At 39.2% G+C, this 27411-nt stretch overlaps 1 protein-coding gene across 15 annotated transcripts in view; it reads right to left on the reverse strand.

Moving 5' to 3' along the window:
• PLEKHA5 (pleckstrin homology domain containing A5) overlaps window positions 1-27411 on the reverse strand; it is a 256829-nt gene that overhangs the window by 118523 nt on the left and 110895 nt on the right. For 2 of the 15 annotated variants that reach the window (XM_081592280.1, XM_081592276.1), the window contains exon 1: window positions 6921-7083. The exons of 12 other annotated variants lie outside the window; for them this stretch is intronic. The gene's annotated coding sequence lies outside the window, so the exon portion shown is untranslated. Of the gene's footprint in view, window positions 1-6920; window positions 7084-13255; window positions 13334-15222; window positions 15254-27411 lie in introns of those variants that run through there. One more of the 15 variants, XR_014082637.1, reaches the window with a different exon arrangement.

Here is a 27411-nt window from a genome sequence, read left to right on the forward strand (position 1 = left end):
CTATACTTCAGTTAAAAAAAAAAACTGCAGCACCTTTACCAATAGAAATTATGATGCTGTATGTGTCACTCTGAGACTCAGTCTCAAACTAGGTTTAAAAACCATGTCTGAAGCAGTGACTTAGTTATTAAATATGATTTTTATTTATTAGTTATTAAATCAATTGGGTCTATGGCGGTCCAGAGTAATTTTTAAAACACTGTTACATGTAAAGTTGATTAATGTCTTATGCAGATAACTATTTGGATTTATTTTCCTTTAAATAAAAAGGAGAAAAATGTTATGTTGAAATCTGACTACCACAATGACTATTCATGCAATTTATTTTTAAACTGAAAATATGCTGGCATGGAAAATTATGCCTGCAATTAAAGGCAGTGTTTTAAGAACAAAAGAAAACACTGAAAGTGCCATGCCTTTTCTTGAGAGGAATGGAATTCTTGAGCCTTAGTTATGTGAATAACCACTGAGTTAGCAATCTGAAAGATTGCAATTTTTTTCTTTTGCGAAACATATAAAGTATATATTTCCTTTCCCGACATTTAGTTCTAAATGCCATTTGCCTTTAACTTCGAACTAACTGCTTCCAGACGTCCTGCTAAAACCTCAGTGATTCATTTACCCACATCTCCAAATTTTCCTTCCAGCCTTAACCCTTTATATTCTCTCCATCCTCCTCTCGTCATTCAGGAAATGAAGCATCTCAGATTTCTTGGGAGGTGGGAGTGGGGAGGGGGGAAAAGGAACAAAGGATGCACCCTCTCTGATCCATACTCCCAACAAGAAATATAGAAGTCAGCACCTAAATAGCAACCACCTCGTGACATCACTTTGAGTGCAGCTCACACTCTCCATCTGAGCATGTTGAACTGGAAACTTGACCAGCAATCCTCACACAGCCCCTCCGAGGTATGCATTACTGTCTTCACTCTACATGTGAACAAACTGAGGCTCACAGCCGCAGTTTTATTCTCCATGTTGTCAGAAGCCACATGCAGACCTGGTCCCCAAGGCTCCAGCTCTGTCCTTCTCAGTCTCCCTTTCCCTGCCTGCTTTCAACAGCTGCCCCTTCTTGACTCATCACAGCCAGTGAGACTTCTCAGTTCTGCCTCACATCTTCTCCCAGGTTTCTGCTCAATGGTAACTAAAACACAACACAACACAACACATCACTACCCTTTCCTTGCACACACCGTGGACATGCACCCTCCCCCGCCTTCTCAGGTCTCACTGCCTAGCATCACCCCAAGGCTATTCCCATCTGAAGCACAGTAATGAAACCTTTACTGATTCCAATGGAATTTGAAATGCAGTGTTTCTTTTCCACCTTCTTATTCTCTATGGCTTTGCAATCATTTTCCATTCTCAGTTGCTCAGACAACATTATCACAATGTAAATGTAACCTCAAATTTCCCTGATTATAGGTCCCAAAGAATTTAAGCACAAATAACATCAACAGTAAACAATGGGATTTTTACAAAAGCACCCAACAGGAATTGAAAACTTTTGCTTTTCTCACTGGGAAAATAGGATTATGATGTAACGCTGCAAGTATGATGTACAAAGCTGAAAGCTTTATTATAAACTAGGAACAGAATAAAGGAAAAAATTTCAAAATATGAGATTCACATACAAATTCATCTGTTTCAGTTTTTGCATTTACAAATAATTTCTAAATCATCTTCTGAAAAAAAACTTCCTAAATAAAACCAACATACTAATTTAGAATCTACAAAATAAATTTGACAATAGACTTTAAATAATTTTGGAATTAGAGAATTCAATTAACACCATGCAAGTTATGAACAAAATGAACCCAGCATGCTAATAACTGTTATCCATCCTGAGTTTTATGGGACAGGTACATTTTAGACCACTTAATAAATCACATTATAAACAAAAATGCTTAAAATAATTTAGATAATTGTCTCACTTGGAAGTCATTTGAGTGATTCTTAAGAAGCTTTTAAATAGGAAGGTTAAATGACACTTTATGGTTAAAACAGAAAAATTGCTCTTAGGATGTACAAGCTAATCCACCAGAGTCATTTTCTGTCGTGCACTCAAAAATCAAGTGACATTTCTGGTTGCTATCCAGAAATTACCCTACATAAGAAGCTCGCTAATGGCATCTCCATCACTGCCTTAGTCTAGGCTCTTAAGTCTCCCAAGGCCCTTAACAACATCCGAATTCATCTCATTATAATCAGGATATCCCCCATTTAGAGCATCCTCCACTGAACCTCAACTTCCTTCTATAAAACAGCAACCAAAACCAAAACAACAACAAACCTTATTCCAGAGGGCTTTTGAAAGGATGAAGTACCCAGTAGCACCACCATACGTTACCTAATAAAGCCCTCACTAAATATTAAGTAGCCAAACTTGAATATGACATGTGGGCACAGAGTGGGCAGAGGGGAGGGTGGGACAAACTGGGAGAGTAGGATTGACATATATACACTGTGCTTAGTTGCTCAGTCGTGTCTTGACTCTTTGTGACCCCATGGACGGAGGCCCGCCAGGCTCCACTGTCTGTAGGGATACTCCAGGCAAGGATACTGGAGTAGGTTGCTATGCCCTCCCTCCAGGGGCTCTTCCCAACCCAAGGATCGAACCCAGCTCTCCTGCATTGCACGAAGATTCTTTACCATCTGAGCCAGCAGGGAAGCCCAAGAATACTGGAGTGGGTAGCCTTTCCCTTCTCCAGGGGATCTTTCTGACCCAGGAATCGAACCAGGGTCTCCTGCATTGCAGGCAGATTCTTTACCAGCTGAGCTACCAAGGAAGCCCATATATATTTCACTACCACATGTAAAATAGATAGCTAGCGGGAAGCTGCTGTATAGCACAGAGAGCTCAGCTTGGTGCTCTGTCATGACCTAGAGGGGTGGGGGTGGGGGTGAGGGTTCAAGAGGGAGGGTATATATGTATACATATAGCTGATTGACTTTGTTTACAGCAGAAACACACACAATATTGTAAAGTAATTATACACCAATTTAAAGAAATAAATAATAAACATGAATGTGCTAGCAGAGTGAGGTTTCCTGAAGAGAAGTCAAATTATCTCACATCCTTGCTTTAAAAAGTTGTTGGCTCTCTGCCCTATGTTTAACGTGAAGTACAACTATAATTTAATGAATGAGGAACCTGATAATTTGATCAAAAGTTGAAGTTTACTGTTGAATGATCTATGTAAAAAGTCTTTGTAAAACCACACAAGAGTAAAAAATGATCACAGGGTATATACTCCAGCGATTTCAAAGAACGCTTATTTGAAAAAGTAGTCACTTGTTTCAAAAAACTATTAATTACAAAAGTCTAATGGAGTTTTAAAATAAAACTAAGCAGAATTCCAACGTAGGAACATGTCAGTAGTCAGAAATATTTTTGGCATTAAAGAGCAGTATTGTGGCATTAAATATATATATATATATACACATATATATATGCATATATATATATAAACCTAAAATTTCCCTAATTCAGACAACTCTATTGCTCCCTAATGAATGCTAATTAGTAATGTTTTATTGTAACATGTATTAAATGGAGGATTACTACACCCCTGGGAAGGAAGTGAACAGCAAATTAGAATAAGCAGAATTTAAGCACCATCTCATTTGCTTTTTTGGGTGGTTATACACTACTTTAAAAAGCTAACCTAGTTCTAAATAACCACATGGTTACAAAAAAGATCCAATTATTGTAGGTGAAACATTCTTCCCAACAGAATCAAGTTGACAGACTAAGAAGTTTTTCAGATTAGAATAAAAATTAGTTAATTATTGAATTTTACTATTCTTCATTAATCATTTTCATATTGCATGAGCTTTACCAAAACAACCACTTCAAGAATAAAAAGGAAGCTACTGATAAGTCAAATGATACCCCTATGCAACATTTTGTTAAATGGTATGCCTTCAAAATGGCTGTGTTTTCTGTGTAACTTAAATATTTTCATTCACTCAGTATGAGACAGGCATCGATGACGCTCGGCCTTAATGATATTCTTATAAACAAATAGGAGGAGTAATTAACCAAAAACGAGGCCGATTCAGGACTGATCTTGCTTACAAAGGGGAAGAGCAGAGATGGTGGCCCAGAAGTGGCTGCCACTTGAATTGAGCCTCCATGAGATGAGCAAGAATATTCAGATGTGACCAGAGTTTAGCACAGATGGAAGGGAGGGGGCACAGAAATGAGACTGAAAATCCAGGCTTTGAGTGACAATATATTTACGTATGATTTGCAGGTGGCGCAGAGGTAAAGAATCTGTCTGCCAATGAAGGAGACGCAAGAAACGTGAGTTCGACCCCTAGGTAGAGAAGATCCCCTGGAGAAGGAAATGCCAACCAACTCCAGTATTCTTGGCTGGAGAATTCCACAGACAGAGGAGTCTGGTGGGCTACAGTCCATAGGGTGGTGAAGAGTCAGACATGACTGAGCACACACACACACACATTTATATACAAAATTTTTATTATGTTAGTTTTGAAGCAGTGTATTTGTTCCATTGTTAGGTTCTCTGTCACTTTAATTTCAAAGGAATGCATTCTTTTAAACTCGGAAAAGGTCCAAAGAGTAATGCACTTATGTGATGCACACAGCACTTTAATTAAGTCTCAGTTTCGTCAGCAAATCATTATCCCAAAGTACTGAGAAATTTCTCACTTACAGATGAGGCAGAAGTCGGACAAAGATCTGACCCAGAATAGCAGGCAGGGCCCACAGCCTGCAGCAGAGACCCAGGCACAGAGAGCAGAGCCGGCAGTGAACTCCGAGGGCCACTTGCAGCCACTGTGATGCCTGAGTGCTTCTCGGGATACACGTCCTTCTAACAGAGTGTGAAGCCACTGCATGCTACTAGATGGTTAGGATAACTAGTAGGTTTTCATCATCACAGTAAAGATAAAACCCTCTAATGCAAGGCTCAAGGTATTTCCCTCACCCATTTAACTTGTGTAATCAACTCATTTATTCATGCTCAAACATTCATTAAACATCTATTATGCACAAAGTTTTGTACTCTCCACCACTATGAAACAAAAATATAGTTCAAGACTATAATGGGCTTCAGAATACTGTTCCATCTGAGTTGAGCAACCTAAATCTCAAACTTGAAGAATACCACAATCATATTTTACCACCAGGCTTCAGTATTGTTTGGAAAGAGTTCTCAAAGAACACCTTATTCATGAACAGACAAGCACTTAATTTTATTCCCAGTGCTTTTGAGTTGAGTCAGGCTTTTATGTCAATTTCAGGTTATCCCCCTGGCCCCTACCCCAAGCTCTGCGCATCCTCCCTTCTTTTGTCAGATTTAATTTCCTGTTCATACAAAAAAGTTAAAGTAGCTTCTCTTCACTTGAACTCTAGTGGCATTTAGGCCAGTAACCTCTGAGGTCATAATGCCTCAAAAACATCATTGTTAAGAATGCATACCCAATATATTTCAATTCATCGTTACTACAGTAACTTACTGATTAAAATATAGGCTATTTTAAAAACCATGTTGAAATAGTTTAAGTAGGTTTGAGATAAATTTTAAAAGGAATAAAAATATTAATGAATTCTCTATATACTTAAAGTTTCTAGATTTGGGCAGAATTTGAAAATTCTACAACTTACGGAAAAAACTGGATCTTGAATTAAGCCTGTCAAGTCAAACAAAATGAAGCTGAAACCCTACTTCTTTATCTCTCTGTTTCTAAAAATATAGAAGTATAATGTATTAGGAGTCATAATAAGGCAGTTATTGATATTTTTGCACATCTGCATATAAAAAACTGATTTTGATCATTTCCTCTCAATAACTATCCTATTCATGTAAAAAAACTGTGCAAATAGTCTCATTCTTTATTTGCTCCAAAAAACTGATGTGAAAATATTCAACATTATCTATAGAGAATTTCTATATTGTCTTCTTCTCAACTAGACATACAAAGTAAAAAGTGACTGTTCTTTAAGAGAAAACTGTTTGAAAATTCTCCTAAAAGACCTTGAAATCACAAGGCTGCCATTGAACTTGCAAGAGAAGAATTATGCCAGAAATGATAAAGCCTAAGATTTTAAAGGCTTCAGTTTATTCTATATAAATAGTATGAAATAAAAATAATGTCATTCCTTCACTCGAAAGGGAGGGGGAGAAAAGCAAAATATAGTTACTCAAACATACACACACACACTTTTACCCAACCTTCTGAAACTAATGGTTTCAAAACTAACTCTATTTCTAGAGTGCAATTCAAAGACATGAATTAATATTGCAAAAGGAAATAAATCTTTAAAAGGCATGTTGCCATCCTTTATAATCAAAGGCAGTAGTAACTTACTGCTCTTAAATTTTAGGCTCATAAATGAAGATTCGTATTTTGAATAACATTGCTGAAATAACCCCAAATAATTAAAGAATTAAAGAGCTGCTTCAGCTAATTGTTAATTAGTTAAGACTAGTGATATACTTTTTAATAAAAGCATTATGTAACGGGTACGGTTAACATCTCCAAAGGAACTTCTGAGACTTATTCATTTCTTTCTTGTGAAGTGAGAAACAAAACAAAAAATCAAGTTTCTCCTCTGAATAAGTTAAAAAAGATAAATAAATGAACATCCTTAGGCTTTCAAGCAATTTGCAACCACTGTGCATTTATGTAGCTTCAAGTTAAGGAGAGACCAAAAGGAAGATTACATCTTCAAATGCTCAAGTCATTTGAAAAAACCTCACAATGTATTTACATTTCTCTAAGAATACAATACTTCAGTTATAGAAATATTTATAATAAATACATAAATCCTGGCAGTAGGGCTATAAAGCTTACTTACCACAGGCTCATGAACTGAGAAAAGAAGAACTACTGCTCATTTAGCCATCAGCTATTTATTATTACACATGAAAGTAACAAGCATTACTCACCAGCCTCCATCAAAATTACATTCAATTACAGGCAGAGGGGATACTGGAAGGAAAAGCAGACTCTGACTCCACTGCTTTGTCTTCAGCGGCTCCCAAATGAGCGCCCTGGGGACCGAGCCCTCAGGAAATGCACCGTGCCCAGCGGGCCGCCTGCCACTCTGCCAGTCTGACACCGGACTGACGTCACACCCCAACATGTCACTGCAGCCGCAGATTGAGGCAGCTTCTCCAGAACAGTTTGTTGTGATTCTGTACGCCTTCCAGCCCGAGGAGTAGAATATGATTTCAGTTCCCTTCAAGTTGGCACACAGCACAGGGTAAAATACCAGCATACGTGGCTGCCAACAGCTCGTGAAGAGTGTTGTGAGGATTTTTAAATAACCTTAGCTCTCAATAGATGTTTTCTGTTAAAACTAAAAGCAAACCTATTCAAGTGATTCCTTTCAAAACATGTTTTTGGGTTGCTGTTGTTTCCAAAGTTGATACATATTTCAAAAAAATTCAGCCAATAAAAGGTACAAAGAAAGCTAAAATTGTGGTGACCTAAATGGGAAGAGAATCCAAGACAGAGAGAATATATGTATATGTGTGGCTGATTCACTCTGCTGTACAGCAGAAACTACACAACACTGTAAAGGAACTATAGTAGTAGTGTTAGTTGCTCAGTTGTGTCCGACTCCTTTGCAACCCCATGGACTGTAGCCCACCAGGCTCCTCTGTCCATGGGATTCTCCAGGCAAGAATACTGGAGTGGGTTGCCATTTCCTCCTCCAGGGGATCTTCAAGACCCAGGGATTGGTAGGTGGGTTCTTTACCACTAGTGTCACTTGGGAAGCCCTAAAATACTCTTATTAAAAAAAAAAAAAAGTTAAAACTGCCTTCAGTTCCATTACCTAAAATGATGATAATAATAATGATAATGATTGATCATGTATTAGGTCAAGCACTTCACAATCTCATCTGAGCCTCAGAACCCCAATGATCTAGTATCTGTAATTATCCGCATTTTACAGAAAAGACTGAGGCACAGAGTAGTTAGGGAACTTGCCCCGCCACAATGCTAGCAAAGTGACTGTTGCTGTTGTTATTTCGTCTCTAAGCTGTGTCCCATCCTTTCGTGACCCCATGGACTATATAGACCACCAGGCTCCTCTGTCCATGGAATTTCCCAGGTAAGAACACTGGAGTAGGTTGCCATTTCCTCTTCCAGTGGGTTTTTCAACCCAGGGATCAAACCCACATTTTCTGCATTGGCAGGCAATTATTTACTGCTGAGCCACCTGGGAAGTCGAGTAAGTGACTGAGCAGGACTCAAAACCCATACACCTGATCACTAAGTTATACCATTTCGCAGGAAAGATACCAGCTGTTAACATTCTGGCGAACAATCGTTTCAACCAGAGTTTGTGTATATAACACTTATGTATTCAATATAAGGAAATCAAACTATATATGTTGTTTTGCAACCCGCTTTTTTAAATTCAATAATATGCCATGGTCAGTTTTCCATGTCAGTAATTATATTAACTTTTCTTTTTTTGATGGCTGCCCATCACATTGATGTAAACCTGATTCCTACTGGATACTTAATTAAAAACTTTTTGTTATAAACAATGCTTAAGGTAGCCAAGATACCTTTGTGCTTTCTTGTGTTTATCTGTGCAGGGTAATTCTTAGAAATGGCATGGATAGGTCAAAGCATGTATGTGTGTGTTTTCAACATCTGCCTCCTTGACACTCCAAAAAGAGGTAACACTTTATATTTATAACTTAATACATTATACTTCTTTCCCACATAAAGGATACTGACAATTATTTTTCTTCCTTGCAAATCTAATAGAAAATACAGCTTTAATTGTGTGTTTGTGTGTTTTAGTTGCAAGTGAGGTTAAACTTTTCTTCACGAGCTTGTTCACACAGAAGGCAGTCCAGTTAATGGCTACAAGCATGTAAGGTCTAGAGTCAGATGATTCTAAGACCAGCTCTTCTTCCAGTAGTTTTCAGACCACAGGCAAGTTACTTAGTCTCTCTATGCTTTAATTTCCTTATAGGGAAAATAAAGATAACAATTCAATCCTCATGGGATTTTTGTGAGAATTAAATGAGAAAAACCATGTAAAGCAATTGGAACAGGGCCTACCACGTAACAAGTGTTTAATTAAATGTTAACTCGTATTTAATGACCAATCATATCTCTTCTACATTTCATACCCTTCAACCAAAAAGGTGATTCTTAATAAGACTACAGACAAACCATTTTATAAAATGTACTGAAAATATCTTGTCAGCATGCTAATGACACAAAAATGTGAAGATACCTCAAAGTGAGCTGTCTTACAATTAATCTAGCATGTAACATAACCAGTGCTAAAAAAAAAAAAAACTTCTTTCATACGAAACTGCAATAACAGAAGTTAAAAATAGCATTTCAAGTTGAGAAAACAAAACTGTTTCATCACGTAGCTTGAAATATAGACAAACAAGCCGACGCAGTTTGCTATAACCAGAAGGGTTTGCATATGTTTTAGAATAGTAGTCAGTCATTCACGGATCTGTCCTATTTTTTTTCAAAGTGAAGGTTTTGTGACTCTCAATTAGTCTCTGTTTATGCTTCTCACACTAAAAATGAAAACAAACCCATTCTTGAAGACATCAAAGAAAAGTTAACAAAATAACTTTTGCTATAGTTCTGAAAGCAAAGGACAGTCTCTATTAAATGACACAAATCATAACAACCTTTAAGCACAATATATGAACGTTAGAAAGTAGTAAGCTTATTACTCCTACCCTAAGCCAACGTGACCTTGTGTTATGTAATCAAGTCTTCAACTGTTCACATCATCAGGGCAGGCATAACAAAACACTTATAAAATGCACTAAGAAGGAAGTTATATATTTTTCTAGTAGATCTGGCTTTAGGTGTAGTTATTGTATATGCTATAAAATTATCACCTCTGAAGGCAGACAATTCTGTAATCAAGTGGCAGCGCAAGGAAATGGCAGCCCACCCCAGTATTCTTGCCTGGAGAATCCCATGGACAGAGCAGCCTGACGGGTTATAGTCCATCGGGCGCAAAGAGTCGGACATGACTGAGTGACCAACACTTATAACATGTTTATAGAATCGCAGCGCCTTGGTGGTGCTACATACGGCTGCCAGGAGAAAGCAATAATGAAGCAGCAGAGATCTGTCAAGAGACTCTGAAAGATTACCAGGAACACCACGAACTAACAAGTTGACCGGATTACCAGGAACTCCAAGAACTAACAAGCTGACCAAGCGTTTGGTTTACAAAGTTACCAGCACCCTGCACTATTTCTCTAGGACCTGGGAGGCTCAGCCCCTCTGCCACCCCAGCACGGTTTACAGGACTTCCACAGGGAAGAGCGGGTGCTTGAGCAAGGAACATAAAAGGGGGAATTAGATAAGGTCCCTCCTCTCAAGGCCAGAACAGCCTGGAACTGACAGTTGACTAGGACAGAGAGCTGTAAACAGATCATTATAACATAACCTGATTTTGCAGAGCACAGAAGAGGAAGTGGCCAGCTGCCTGGGGGGATCTGGAAGAGGTTTAATAGAGGACAGTAAATGACAGCGGATGAACTCCTTCCAGAGGACATTGCAGTTAGAGGCACCAGTAGTTGTGAAAGCACAAATTTAAGATGCAATCTAAACTTGACACCTACAAAAGGCACCCAATTAACAGAGGGGGGGGGGAAACGCATACCAATAAGGCAATTCTCACAAGTACCTGGTGAGGTTTTGCCCTGCTTTTCCCCAAAGCCAGGGAGGGCTAATCTAGCTTTTTACGATTCTGCCCACACCACATTTTTAGGACAGGAAGCTGAGGGAGATTGTGGATATATGCCTCATTGTTTGCTGGAGCTAATAAACATCTTTAAATCAGTAGAGAAGCCTAAATCTTGATTCATCCTGATTCTCTTTTCATGTATCTCTATGCTGTAGGGCAGGAACTATGCTTCGTTAGAAAGCCACAGAAAAACAGTCCAGTGAGGGCCTGCAAAGTATTTACCACCAAGTCATGTGCTTCATTCAGAGCACTGTTTAGGGCTGTTTGTGGTAATGACTGAGGATTCAGTTGTGATAACTATCATTTTTCAGTTCTTACCTCACTTCTCAGTGGCATTTAAAACTCTTTGACCACTCTGTTCTTAAAAACACCACCATGGACCCCATACTATGTGACCTGGTTCCCTAGCCTTCACTTTGCAAGACAGGCATGAATCCAAATGCCTTGATCGAGCACCCAACTGTCTCTATAATTTGGTGCTAGCTTGCTCATCACTAACACCCAAAGCTGAAGCTCTTTTAATAGATGAGAAACAGACCAACCTGTGTTTTTTCCATACTGTCTCATAGTGCTGGTTAACACAAAGCACTCAAAGGTCCCATCACTTGGTAACTGATTTTTATCTCTCAGGTCACTTAATGCAAAACTTCCAGGTCAGAAAAATACTACTACAATGAGAAGATCACAACCACATACTCAATGATGCATATTTCTTCTAAGCTACCAGGCAATTATGTGTCTACCTGAGACAGCGGTAGACCCATAGGTTGAAGGCTCAGTGCCACAAGACTGCCCCCACTTTACATACCATCATAAATCCAGGTTGTTATCTCTGCTTCTGACCCCTGGTTATAAATCAGGTTCAAATGACACTCGTCTCAGGTTTGACTGATTAGCTTAAGAAGCTCACAGAACTCACAGAAACAGTTACTTAACATTTATTAATTTATTATAAGGAATATTGGACTTTCCAGGTGGCGCTAATAGTAAAGAACCTGCCTGGCAATGCAGGAGACTTAAGAGATTGGGGTTCCATCCCTGGGTGGGGAAGATCCCCTGGAGGAGAGCATGGCAACCCATTCCAGCATCTTGCCTGGAGAATCCCACGGACAGAGAAGCCTGGCAGGCTGCAGTCTATGGGGCTGCAAAGAGTCAGACATGACTGAAGCTACTTAGCACACGGGCATCAGGAATATTATAAAGGATACAAATATCTACATGGAAGGTACACAGGCATCTAGTTTACAGAGGGAAAGTCAGAATACTGATGGCTTCATTTTCCTTTCTCCCACATTTCCAAATTAATTCATCTTGGCACATCAGCCACCATATCTTCACGACTTAAAGAGAAACCTCAAGGCAGCACTAATTACAAAAGTAAATTAAAAATACAGTTGTGCTTCAGTATCTTCATGATCTTGGCTCCAGCAAAACACCCATCCCCAAATTCATGGACTCTCAACACCCTTATATAAGATGGCACAGTATCTGCATATAACTTACACGCACAGCCTCCAGCATATTTTAAATCATCTGCAGATTACTTACAATACCTGATACACTGTAAATGCTGTGAAAACAGACAAATTCAAGGTTTGCTCTTTGGTACTTTTTGGAATTTCCGCACCCCTGCCCCCAATATTTTCGATTCACAGTTCCTTGAATCAGCGGATACAGAATCCTCAGATGTGAAGGACTGACTTTAATTCAAAAATATGCTGTCTCTCCTACCCTTGTTGTTGCTATTCAGTTGTTATGTCCAACTCTTTGCGACCCCCATGGCCTGGAGCATTCCAGGCTTCCCTGTCCTTCACCATCTCACGGAGCTTGCTCAAACTCATGTCCATTGAGTTGGTGACGCCATCCAACCATCTCATCCTCTGTCAGCCCCTTTTCCTCCTGCCTTCAGTCTTTCCCAGCATCAGGATCTTTTCCAATTGGTTGACTCTCCCCATCAGGTGACCAAAGTATCAGAGCTTCAGCTTCAGCATCAGTCATTCCAATGAATATGCAGGACTGATTCCCTTTAGGATTGACTGGTTTCATCTCCTTGCAGTCCAAGAGTATTCTCCAACACCACAGTTCAAAAGCATCAATTCTTTGGCACTCAGCTTTCTTTATGGTCCAACTCGCACATTCATACATGACTACTGGAAAAACCATAGCTTTGACTATATGGACTTTTTTCAGCAAAGTAATGTCTCTGCTTTCTAATTTGCTGTCTAGGTTTGTCATAGCTTTTCTTCCAAGGAATAAGCGTCTTTTAATTGCATTATGCTCATTATCTTCTGTTAAAAGGTGAAAATAAGGCAAAGAGCAAATTAACTCATAGAAACTGAACACTCACACCAAGTGATAACCTGAGATAGATTTCAAACGTGCCAGGAACTTACTACACAGGTAACTACATCACCTGACATTCAGGACAGAAACAAACTCAACACTACAAAAGAAGACAATCACTATGAGTGTCAACCCTCACTTGACAATGACATAACAGTTGAGATAGTCTCATTGTCTCACCTTCAAAATGTTCAAGGGCTGTTCCACGCAACCAGTTAGGTTTTCTATTAGGGCTAAAATTTCATAACACAGCAAACTCTGAAAATGTAGTTGAAAGAGCTGAATGATTTAAGAATCAGATTAATCCACAAACACCTGCTTAGGAAGGAACCAATTATAACAAAAAAGTCCTTCATACCACAAAAGTTTTCTCCCCAGGGAGTGGTAGCGACTAAATATACTTGCTTACTAACAGGACTCGAAACCTTCTAATTTGAAAATATCTCTCAGGTTATCGATGAGCAACTTGGCCCTTAAAGGCCAGTTAATAAGATACTGAGTCAGCCATTTTATAATCACTTTAATTTATTTCTTCTGATCCTTTCAAAACTTTCCACTCTGCGTGAGATTGGTAGCCATGACTTCCTCCTTATGAACTGTGTCATAATTTGTGTATCTCACCAATTTATACACTTTTTCGTTCCAGCTCAAATGTTATCTCCTTGGAGAGATTCCCTCCAATCTCCTTCACTCAGGATGCAGTATATATCCAGAATAAATATTACAACCAAAAAATCTGCAGTCATACACACCTACATTTCAAAGACTCTGTCAGTAGAGATGTTTGTAAACTATTCTGCAATATAAATAGAATGTACCTAAACAACAACAAAAATATACTCATGGAAAGTGGACTAATAAGTTTACAGATTGATAAAACTAAATACAAACCAAAGTGAGAGAGACACTCTAAAAGGCAACAGTGATGTGGGCATTAAAACTGATTACCTTCGTTCCCTTTCACAACTATCAAATGACATTTCAACTTCTGAGCTTCAGGTGAAATGTCTGGTTATATTTATATCTCCTTTGAATACGTGAACTCTCAAACTATCTCTGGGTGTTTTTTCTTGATAGGGGAAAAAATGGATTCTGAGTAGTCAATTTTTTTAACAGGCTCTGGAATCTTTAACTATATTTTAACTGTAACCATTAAAATTCTAGAAAGGTTCCAGGTTAAAGTATATGCCTGCCACAAATATAGTATGAAAACTTAATTGATTTTGTATACTTGTAAAATGCAATGCTAACTAATATACATCTAATTTCTTTGTCAAGGTCCTAACTTCAATTCTGGATTAATGTATATTTTTGAACGATAGTTTGTGACTTTATACTCTAGTTGGATATAGACTGATTTTCATTCTTAAATAAATCATAAATTCTAACTGGTTTTCTATAAAAGCCTGATGTACCAACAAAACAGCTATTATTCAAGTACTAGGTCGATTCTACACATAAACCATCTGCCTGGAGGATACATGGTCTGTTTTTGATGCAAGAATAGAATCAAACATATGACAATGTCACCAGTTTCATTATTATCAAAAAACAGGCCTCAGAGAAACTTATTATAATGGCTGCTTTGTGTGTTGGCTTCATTAACTCAATAGTACTGCTCACCCACTTGCAAAGAGGGTAGAAAAGATGCATGTTCTTAAAGGTTTTACTACCGCATAACAGGGTGAAATCCATTATGGAGACTCATAATTGAGACACAGCCTGGGGACCAAAGAGACTTTTAACATCTACAGCTGAGTCAATGAAGGGTCCTCCCAAGTCATCCTTTTCTCATTATGATTATACAGCACACACACAATCAGGTGGTCTTGTGGCAACAACTCCAAGACCGTTTGCCTGCCAAGTTTGAGGTATAAGTACTCTCCCTTAAAAAACAGAAGTTTTAACTTGCTACACTTCTACACTCACATTTTTGGCAAAGAAGGAGTAAGTAATTCCTTTGTCTGTTTTTACACCTCATTTGTACAAATTCCTTGGCCTACAAGTTTTTTCCTTTCTTTTAAATGAAAATATCTTATTTCAGAAGTTCACTGGAAATGTTATACATATTGCTGTCTACTGTTGAAAAGAAAAATCAAATAACCTAGGCTGAGATTCATTTAACAAATACTTATTGAGGATATTACTTCTTCTGTAGAAAGGACATTTGCTTGGCTCCTGCAAGAGAAGTAAACAGAAAAAGAACTGAAATGTCCCAACTAGTTGTTGGTAAGTAACTATTAATACACATGGAGAAGGAAATGGCAACCCACTCGAGGATCCTTACCTGGGTAATCCCATGGACAGAGGACCCTGGCTGGCTACGGTCCATGGGGTTGCAAAAGAGTTGGACACACCTTGGTGACTAAGTAAGAACTGCTACACAAATAATACATAAGTAAGAATATGAGATGCTGTAGCATAAATGGATTCTGGAACCAGACTGTCTAGGTCAGAATCTTAGATCAGGCCTTAGGAAACTACTGTACCTCTTCTGTGCCATTCATCACTAAAATGGGTATAACAGCAGCATCTTCCTCATAGGATCTTTACAAGGACTAGATGAATGCAAACATTAAAGCCCTTATGGAAATATTTGACACATAGTTAGAACTCATTAAGCAACTACAATTACTGTTCTGAAAGACACATGGATCAAAAAAGCAGAGACAAATGTACATGAGCTTCGAGCCTAAATGCATAGAGAACAGGTAGAATCAGGAGAGTAGAAAACAGAAAAGTCATGATGAAAAAATACTGTAGTAAAAATGACATTGGTGATGTCCGGCTTGATCATAATGCAGTGGTTTAGAAGGTGGGTGTTCAGAAGCCTGGGTGAAGAGCAGGGTTGAAGGTGTAAACAGCAGACAAAGGAGCCTGGGTGTAACGTAGCAGGCCAAGAGGAGTTTCTAAGGAGAGGGTATGATCAAAGATTAATCAACTGAGTTTTATAAGTAAACGGGGGTTGGTTGACAGTTTGGATTTTTCACAAATGCCCCTGAGGAAGTGGATTTTCCCATATAGCAAGTTTGCTTACTGCAAAATAGGACTTATACAAACAAGCTCATCAGCACGAATACAGTATGAAGCTGGTGTCTAAATGGGCTTCTACTGTCTGGAGATGAATGAGTCAACAAATGAATGGGAAGGAAGATGAGATTTGATACTGATTTGAAAACAAGCTGACTCAGTTCATGACAAATAGATGGGGAAAAAATGGAAACCGTAACAGACTTTATTTTCCTGGGCTCCAAAAATCACTGCAGACGGTTACTGCAGCCATGAAACTAAGATGCCTGCTCCTTGAAGGAAAGCTATGACAAACCTAGACAGTGTATTGAAAAGCAGGACATCACTTTACTGACAAAGGTCTGTACAGTCAAAGTGACACTTTTTCCAGTAGTCCTGTATGGATGTGACAGTTGGACCATAAAGAAGGCTGAGCACAGAAGAATTGATGCTTCTCAACTGTGGTGTTGGAGAAGACTCTTGAGAATCCCTTGGACAGCAAGGAGCTCAAACCAGTCCATCCTAAAGGAAATCAACCCGGAATATTCACTGGAAGGACTGATACTGAAGCTAAAGCTCCAACACTTTAGCCACCTGATGCAAAGAGCCAACTCTTTGGAAAAAATTCTGATGCTAGCAAAGACTGAAGGTAGGAGAAGGGGACGATAGAGGATGAGATGATTGGACTGGCATCACCAACTCAACAGACATGAGTTTGAGCAAGCTCCGGGAGATGAGAAGGATGGGGAAGCCTGGCCTGATGCAGTCCATGGGGGTCACAAAGAGTCAGACGCGACTGAGTGACTGAACAACAACAGTAACAGTTCACATTCCTGTTTCGATTTTGAGTGAAAATGTGTCAGTGAGCTCTCAATACAGCCAACCTCTGGGAACTACTGCTGTGTAGTTATCCACCACCCAGTCTCCCATTCTTGCACAGCTTCATTCTGGGCAGTAATGCCCCCAAATAAAGGATTCTCTTCCCTGACTTCCCTGCAATCAGGTAAGATCACATTAGTAAGATACAGCTGTGAACAGGTGCCATGTGGGGCCCAGGAAAGGAAGCTTTAAGGGAGCTGACACACATAGGCAATGAGTGCTTTTTGGCTCTTCTGGTTTTATTTCTCCTGGATGGAATGACAGCCACTTCAGGCTACAAAGTAACCTTGAAAAAGGAAGTCTCATGTTAGGATTGTGAAGTAGGAAAATGGAAGGATTTTAGGGCCCTGATTCCAATCCTAGAGGGCTTGTCTCTGAGGATGCTTTACTTAAAAGGGGAAACGACTCTTTAGCAGGTCAATCCCATCATAGCCAAACAGACTTTTCAAATAACACAGCTAGCCAGTAAATGCTACTACAACTCACTGCAACTGAGGTCACATAACAACTATGTCCCTAAACTCAGGCGTCCACGCAGCTGTCACCGTCACTAGACTGATGTCAGGGATGTCTTGGTTCTTTGCTGTATTTCTCGTACCTGGCCAAGAACTTGTTGCGAAGTAGTCAATCAAGAGGGGGTCCTGCCGGGTGATGAAGCTATGCGGAGGGGGTCTGGGACCTGTCAGCAGCCACTCTTCTAGCTGTGGAGGAAGGGCTGAGATAACAAGCCCAAACACAGAGAAAAGCAGCAAGAACCCTAAGAGTTAAGCATTACTGCTTCCAAACCCTACTGCCACTCACCAGAGTTGCATCCATGGCTTCTACAGAGTTTGAGTACATAAACCAGCTAATTTCTCTTGCCTAAAGGTTCAGATCCGATTTCCATAACAAGAGAGTCCTGTGTAAGACAATGTATTTAGGAAAACAGCAAAGTGATTTTCAAGGTATACAAAACAGAACAGGAAAGAAAATAACAACAACATGAAGTCCCTTTAGGGACGTCCCTGGTGGTCTAGTGGCTAAGACTCTGTGCTCCCAATGCAGGGACCTGGGGTTGATTCCTTGTCAGGGAACTAGATCATGCATGTCACAAGACCTGACACAGCTAAATACATACATAAATCTTTAAAAAAAATCTCTGTCCTCAAATTGTAAAATATTTGCTACGTCTAAACAAAGCTGCTAAATAAACAGGGCCGAGAGAACAAAGGACAAATTCAACAATGATACTTTTACATATATTTCATGCTTTTGATAATGAATGTTTCAGCATCAATTTAGCTTCTGAAATGTGAAATTCAAATACTTTTTTATTATCAACAAAAAAAGAGCAGCAGTAATTAAGAGTTCCAGATAACTGAGAAATTTTAGACATTTGCTCTAGGCAAGTGGTTCCTAAACTCAAATTCTGGCTGCCTCAGAATCACCGGAGAGCTGGCGATTTTATGTATAAAATTTCCTGAGTTTTACATGTAGGAATTATGAAGTATACTAAGTTGTTTTTTTTTTTTTTCACATTTTAATAAAACATTTTCTATATATCCTTTGTATGAGTTAGGATGTGTTCAGTAACAGAATACTCAATTAAAAAGTGGCTTGAGACTTCCTTTGTGGTCCAGTAGCTAAGATCCGATCCCTGGTCAGGGAACTAGAACCCACATGCCACAACTAAATAACCGCATGCCACAACAAAGATCAAAGATCTCACGTGTGGCAACCTGGAACAGCCAAATAAATAACAATGTGCTCACAGTCGCTCAGTTGAGTCTGACTCTTTACGACCCCATGAACTATATATCTCGCCAGGCTCCTCTATCCATGGGATTTTCCAAGCAAGAATACAGGAGTGGGTTGACATTTTGAACAATAAATATTGTTTTAAAACTGGGTGCTATATTTAAAATGGATTACCAACAAGGAACTACTGTATAGAACAGGGAATGCTGCTCAGTGTCATGTGGCAGCCTGGATCCTAGTGGGGTTTGGGGGAGAACGGATACATGTATATGTATGGCTGAGTCCCTTTACTGTCCACATGAAACTATCACAACATTGTTAATCAGCTAAACTCCAATATAATATAAAAAGTTAAATAGTTTTTTTTTAAAAAGCTGCTCAAACAGTGAAAAATTCAGTATCTCAAATGGCAAGAAGAGGCAGAGCGGTCTCTGGGATGACTGGTTCAGAAGCTCAATCATGCCATGGCCCTTGGGTGGGCTCCTCTGTGAGCCCCTTACTTTTTTCTCATGGTTCCACAGTTGCCACTGCAGCTCTAAGTATTGCGCTTTCATGGTAAAAAGGGAACGAATTCTTGTCCTAGGCTCCTTTTTTTTTTCTTAAGAAAATAAAGAAAACTTGCACAGTTCTTCAGCTTAGACCAATCACTGGCACATGGCCCGGGACTAACTCCCTAAGAATAATTATGATCTATACCCTAGGACTAAAGAGCCTCTTGATGAAAGTGAAAGAGGAAAGTGGAAAAAGTTGGCTTAAAGCTCAACATTCAGAAAACTAAGATCATGGCATCTGGTTCCATCACTTCATGGCAAATAGACCGGGAAACAGTGGCTGACTTTATTTTTCTGGGCTCCAAAATCACTGCAGATAGTGACTGCAGCCATGAAATTAAAAGATGCTTACTCCTTGGAAGAAAAGTTATGAGCAACCTAGACAGCATATTGAAAAGCAGAGACATTACTTTGTCAACAAAGGACCGTCTAGTCAAGGCTATGGTTTTTCCACTGGTCATGTATGGATGTGAGAGTTGGACTATAAAGAAAGCTGAGCGCTGAAGAATTGATGCTTTTGAACTGTGGTGTTGGAGAAGACTCTTGAGAGTCCCTTGGACTGCAAAGAGATCCAACCAGTCCATCCTGGAAGGAAATCAGTCCTGAATATTCATTGGAAGGACTGATGTTGAAGCTGAAACTCCAATACTTTGGCCACCTGATGAGAAGAGCTGACTCATTTGAAAAGACCCTGATGCTGAGAAAGATTGAGGGCAGGAGGAGAAGGGGATGACAGAGGATGAGATGGCTGGATGGCATCACCAACTCGATGGACATGGGTTTGGGTGGACTCAGGGAGTTGGTGATGGACAGGGAGGCCTGGCGTGCTGTAGTTCATGGGGTCGCAAAGAGTCAAACATGACTGAGTGACAGAACTGAACTGAATACCCTAGGACTGAGGAGACTCACTTTCCCAGAACACATGGAAGAAACAACCACCAGAACAAAGTGTGGACTCTCTCCAACAGGAAGAAAGTTGAAGGGATGTGTGGACAGCAGATTGGTAGGGACCAAAAGGGTGCATCACATTCTGTGACTAAATAAGCCATGTTTAAACCAATCGAAATGTAATTCAGCAGGGAGAAACCAGTTCAGTGCAGTAAGAGACTGGAAAACCTTAGCAATGAGCAAGCAAAGGCAGATCCAGCTGCCAGCTTTGGCTGGAAAGATCCCCGGGAGAAGGAAACGGCAACCCAATCCAGTATTCTTGCCTGGAGAATTCCATGGACAGAGGAACCTGGTGGGCTACAATCCATGGGGTTGCAAAGAGTCAGACAGGACTGAGCGGCTAACACAAACACACAAGCTGCCAACAGAAAAAGAAACAAAAGATGTATCCAACTATAAACTGGAAGGATAGAAAGTTGGTACTTTGTTATGCAGTGAGATTACTGTCAATTAAATAAAAAACTGGATTTGAAAATTACTAGTCAGGAATGTTTTCGTACTGAAAACAACCTGTGTGTCTATTACTACTCTGATTGTTAGGTCAGTTAAATATTTCAAAAATGCTATTTACACATTAGATATAAAAGACAAAATATGAAAGGAATAGATACCCTAACAAATAACAGAGCACATTCAGTTCTTACATACTGTTCTTAAAACTTTTGTTCAGATGCCTGAGGATCAATGGCCTAATAGTATGGATACTTAAACACAATCTTTAGATATGGGCCACTTTCATAGGCTTCCATTGAAAAATTTCAAAAAAACAATATATACTAGTTTTTTTGGACCCAAAGGTAAAACATCCTGATTATTCAGAATTCCATCTGAAAGTCCCAGAGTCAATTCGACAGCCCAGCATAAATATGTAGTATTGTCAGGAATGTAAAAATTCAGCTGCTATGGAAAACAGTTGACTAGTTCCTCAAAAAGTTAAAACGCAGAATTAAAATGACCTTACTACCTACCAGTTCAACTCCTAGATATATACTCTGAAGAATGGAAAACAGGAACTCAAACAAATACTTGTACACAAATGTTCCTAGCGGCACGCTTCACAAAAGCCAAAAGGCAGAAACAACCCAAACGTCCATCAGTGGGTCAATGAGTAAAGAAAATGTACCATATACACACAATGGAACATTACTCAGCCATAGATGCTACAACATGGCTGAACCTCAAAACCATTATGTTAAGTGAAAAAAGGCAGACACAGAAGGTCACATACTGTATGATTACATTCATAAGAAATACTTAGAAAAGGTAAAATTCATAGAGACAGAAAGCTGATTAATGACTGCCAGACACTGGGGGAGAAAGAGGAAATTGGGAGCTTACTAGGCACAGGGTTTCCTTTTGAGGTGATGAAATTATTTTGAAACTAGCTAGAGGTGATGGCTATCTATCATTGGGAATAAACTGAATGCCACTGAACCATATGCTTTTAAATGGCTTATTTTATGCTGCATGAATTTTACAAATATTAAAAAATAACTGATATAGCTGTAATACGAAATATGTGAAGATCTAAAGGAAGACGTGCAATTAGAATTTAGTCGATACTGATCAGGAGTACTTCAACCTGCTATAATACAGCACAGCATTCCACAATTCTTCCTCCAACTGGATATAATGTGGGATCTTTCTCATTACATACAACATTCTAGGATTTAATAAGTGAATCTACATTCTGAATTTCAGATTCTCACCACACAAATGCCCATCCAGCTCATTTAGGAAAAAGCCAAGTTAAAAAGCATTCTGATCTAAATCACAAATGAAAAAGAACCTAATTATTTACCGTTAAGGGGAGCCCTAACGAAATTTCTTGGTAGCTTAGGACCCTCTAACATCACTTTATAGCTGTTTTTGCTTCTCAAGAGAAAGATGGCATAGACTGTTTGCTACCACTGTTGTTTTAACAGGAAGGTTCTATGGGCCACCAGAGTGGTCCGTCCAAGAAGGCAGACCATATAGTACAACATAACAAGGGAAAAGAACAAGCAACATTTGCGATTCTGTGCTAAAACTCTACACGTTCTGGAAATAAAACTCCATGTTTGGAGCTTTCCTGGTGGTTCAGTGGTAAAGAATCCTTCTGCCGATGCAGGAGATGTGGGTTCAATCCCTGATACAGGAAGATTCCACATGCTGTGGAGCAACTAAGTCCGTGTGCCACAACTACTGAGCCCAAGTGCTGCAACCACTGAGCCTGTGTGCCTGAGAGCCTGTGCTCTGCAACAAGAGAAGCCACTGCAGTAAGAAGCTGACACACTGCAACTAGAGAAAAGCCCACACAGCAAGCAACGCAAGACCGAGCCCAGCCAAAGATAAACAAACAACAGCAACAACAAAAAAGCCCAACTCCATGCTTGTCTAGAAATCTCCACCCAGATGGAGCAACCCCAGCAGTCCATGAAATATTTAGGTACTGAGATGCTCACCCTGGGATCGGCAGAACAGGCAAAAGCCAGGTACCACCTGGCGCTTCACACAAAGAGCATGAAGAGACCCTTTTTGTGGGTGTCTATCCCTTATTGTCTTAGAAGTGCTGTTGCACTGTGGCTGAAAGAGAACTCCAATGCTGACAGAATCTAATACATTTATAAGATACAAAGCATATATATAGACTTTATTTTCTTGGGCTCCAAAATCACTGTAGATGGTGACTGTAGCCACGAAATGAAAAGACACTTGCTCCTTGGAAGAAAAGCTATTACCAACCTAGACAGCATATCAAAAAGCAGAGACATTACTTTGCTGACAAACGTCCGTCTAGTCAAAGCTATGGTTTTTCCACTAGTTGTGTATGGATGTGAGAGTTGGACTATAAAGAAAACTAAGCATTGAAGAATTGATGCTTTTGAACTGTGGTGTTGGAGAAGATTCTTAAGAGTCCCTTGGACAGCAAGGAGATCAAACCAGTCAATCCTAAAGGAAATCAGCCCTGAATATTCATTGGAAGGACTGATGCTGAAGCTGAAACTCCAATACTTTGGCCACCTGATGCGAAGAGCCAACTCTTTGGAAAAGACCCTGATGCTGAAGGCAGGAGGAGATGGGAATGACAGAGGACAAGATGGTTGGATGGCATCCCCAACTCACTGGACATGAGTTTGAACAAGCTCTAGGAGATGGTGAAGGACAGGGAAGCCTGGTGGGCTGCAGTCAATGGGGTCACAAAGAGTCAGACACGACAGAGCAACCGAAGAACAACAACAACATTTCACAAGTCAATGACACAAATTTTACTTTTAAAGTGTACCTACTAAAGCCACAAAATTCTGAAGTATTATCATATTAACATCCAATGAACATTCATTGAAAGGACTGATGCTGAAGCTCCAATACTTTGGCCACCTGATGCGAAGAGCTGGCTCATTGGAAAAGATCCTGATGCTGGGAAAGATTGAAGGCAGGAGGAGAAGGGGATGACAGAGGATGAGATGGTTGGATGGCATCATCCACTCAATGGGCATGGGTTTGAGCAAACTCCAGGAGATAGTGAAGGACAGGGAAGCCTAGCGTGCTGCAGTCCATGGGTTCGCAAAGAATCGGACACAAGTTAGCAACTGAACAACAACAACAACACATTAATTTTACAGTTATGGGGAAGGGATCATCAGCAACATTTTAGAAGCAGGAATCAAGTTAGGCCAGGATCAACTCACTGCAAAGCTATCTGGATAAAATCCCAGATGTGATGTGCACAACAATTGAAGGAAACAACAAAAAAATCTCATACAGAAAAGTATTCTTCCTGCCTCAGTAAAACAAATAAATATTTATCTAGTAACATCTGATCCACTGAGCAAAATCTTAGGCCAAGCAAACTGGCAGCTACCTCCCCGAAGCGTGGAGTTGGATGGAGTGATCGCCATTGGCAGGAGGGCAGACACTCCCTGCCCCAATGGCATTACGCTTGACCCAGTGCACATGTTTACAGCATCCACCTGGCTCTCAGGCATTCGGGTGTGTCATCCCAGGATTAAAGAGTAACTAAAATGAAACCTGATATACCTCTGTTTAAAAAAATATTTACATACACTTCTGGGTCTGACTCAAACGTGTTATTTTCTCTGGCACTGATTTTTCACCTCCCTTCTTGATGTATTTATTGTTAACTTATTGTCTTTTTGTTACAAGCCATTTCAAATTCTTCACGGCAAGAGGTGGTTTGTGAATAAATGGAAGTTTCTAGTGCTTGAACCAGCTCTGCGCTCATTCACTATTTCAGTTAGCAATGATTGAGTGTGCTTAGCAAGACGGGCTGTTGTGCACCCATACGAGGGTGCACACATACAACTACATTGTGTAATTCCTGCAGCTAAGAATGAACATATCATTAAATTAGGAGATGCTTACTACATCTTCAAAGATACTTCTATCAAAATTTTTATAAAGTACAGAAATGTTTGCTGTACAAAACAGATAAAATTGTTACACACTAATTAGGCATTAATTATGAAATGAACACAGACATGCTTAAACCCAAACCATCGGCTAACTCTGGAAAAATTTAAAAAATGCATCTGTGTGTGAGGATGTTTGTAACCTATAATTTCAAAGAGAGTTCGACAGTTAATAGAATACTTTTTATTTTTTTTTCAGCAAAATAATTTATTTTTCCAAGGACAGAAGCCTATACATATTTCTCTGAGTCTTTAATATTAAACACCAGATTCTCCTGTGTACATTCTAATCCCCACATCTTTTTTACTTACAGATATCAAGATAAGGAATTAACAAATGGCTGCAAAGAATTTTACGGTTGTTACTGAATTTATAGAATACTTTTTATTAACCAAAGTCCGTAGCTTAGTCAGAGTCCCTTAGCTGTTACCTAATGTCATTTTTCTATTTCAGAACCCCACCCAGGGTACCATGTTATATTCATTGTGTCCTCAGGCTCTTCTTGGTTGTGACACTTCTCAGAGCTTCCCTGTTTTTCCTGACCCTAGAGTGTTTATGTACAGTGTCTTTTTTAAAAAATTAATTTCTTTTTTAATTGAAGATAATTGCTTTACACAACTTTGTTGTTTTCTGTCAAACACCAACATGAATCGGCCATAGGTGTGTACAGTGTCTTTTGTCTTTAGTCTTACAGACACCATTCACTTTCAAAGTCACTTTGGTCCTAACTTTCTGCCCCAGTAAGGTTGTGTTGTAAATCTGTAACAGTTAGCTTCTTTTATCACAGTTTGCATTCTGTCCTGTGATCCCTAAGTGATTTTTAGAATACGCATAGTTCTGTTTCACTCTTTGTGAGTAAAATCCAACAGGTTTTGTCCAGTTACCTCAACTCCAACATTACACAGGATAGTTTACCACCCTAAAAATTACCTGTGCTTCACGTGTTCAACCCTCCTTGCTCCCAAACCCCTAATCTTTTTATTGACTCTATAGCTTTGCCTTTTCCAGAATGTCCATGGAACCATAAAGTTCTGCTGACTTTTTTAGATTGGTTTCTTTCACTTGGCAGTGGTGGTTTAGTCGCTAAGTCGTGTCTGACTCTTGAGACCCCATGGACTGTAGCCCACCAGGCTCTTCTGTCCATGGAATTTTCCAGGCAAGAATCCTTGGCATGGGTTGCTATTTCCTTCTTCAGGGGTTATCCCAACCCCATTGGAAAAGACTCTGATACTGGGAAAGAATGAAGGCAGGAAGAGAAGGGGACGACAGAGGATAAGATGGTTGGATGGCATCACCAACTCAATGGAAATGAGTTTGAGCAAGCTCTGGAAATCAGTGATGGACAGGGAAGCCTGGTATGCTGCAGTCCATGGGGTTGCAAAGAGTCAGAACCAACTGAGTGACTGAAATGAACTGTGTCTTTTAGTGGCTTGTCCATTTATTGTTACTGCTCTATAATATTTCATTATATATGGATGCACTGGTTTGTTTATCCATTCACCTCTTAAAAGATATCATTTTGGCGGCTTCTAGTTTTGGCAACTATGTATAAAGCTGCTATAAACATCATGTACAAGGTTTTGGTGTGGACATAAATTTTCAACTCATTTGGGTAAATACCAAGACGCATGATTGCAGAATTGTATGCTAAGACTATCTTTAGCTTTATAAGAGACTGCCAAACTGTCTTCCAATTTTGTGTTTCCAACACAACAATATGCGTCATGGAGTTTCTGTTGCTCCACAACATTGCCAGCAAATGATATTGCCAGTTTTTTGGATTTTAGCCAATCTCAAAGGTGTGTAGTGTTATCTCACTATTATTCAAGTTGAATTCCCTAATGACAAACCTGTTGAGCATCTTTTCATATACTTCTTGGCCATCTGTGTATTTTCTTTGGCAAGATGTCTACTCAAATCTTTGTTTGCTCATATTTTAATTGAGTTGTTTTCTTATTGTTGAATAAAGACATTTTTTATAAAAGAATAGGTTTTTGTTCAGATTTACACAATTTACTAGAGACGATATTATAAATCAATCTCATCATTTCACCTAGGTCAGCAAAAACAGAACCAACAACAAACTACTTGATTCTTTTTTTTTTTTTAAAGCAGTGTATAAAATGAAATCAATCTCAAACGCCAGTCTTCCGCAGAAAAATAATCGAAATTAAGGTGCATTCATGAAACAAGTACACTATAGAGCTTTTTAACACATTTATTATAAATTCTGAGTACATTCTGGCTTTATAAAAGATTGAAAGCTGTTATTTAAATTACAAGCCACGTAAAATAAATGGCACAGCCGGTCCACTATCAGGGCTTTGGTAAACATCTATGTTCCATTTCCATACTTCAGTCAAGCTTAATGGTGCAGATTCCAAGTCAGTTAACTGGTCATTTTTTTCAGGTGGCTTTTTATCTGGAGATGTGGCTAATAACAATACAAAGGAAACTAACTTATTTTCCATAGGAATTATAACAGCATTCAATGGGACAATGTGATGGATGCATTCAACCACTGGTTTTTAAAAAACATCTATTGAAGAGGTTTTTGATTTTCTCTTTGTGTGAATTTGTTTTTTGAGGAAAAAGAAAAATCTTTGGTGAGTGTGTGTACCAAATGCTATTCTATAGTGTCTGACACAGACAAGCAGAAAGAAAAGTACTTCTGTTGTTCCCATTTTTAATGACTTCCCCCTTTCATATCTACCAAAACCAACTATTTAAGATTTAATCACACAGCTTTCCTTGAATGATACCAAAAATTCCGGCTATTCATTAAGTCAAAGATAGTCT

Source organism: Giraffa tippelskirchi, chromosome 4 (assembly GCF_054371585.1).
Source record: "Giraffa tippelskirchi isolate mGirTip1 chromosome 4, T2T-mGirTip1v1.2.pri, whole genome shotgun sequence".
NCBI lineage: Eukaryota > Metazoa > Chordata > Mammalia > Artiodactyla > Giraffidae > Giraffa > Giraffa tippelskirchi.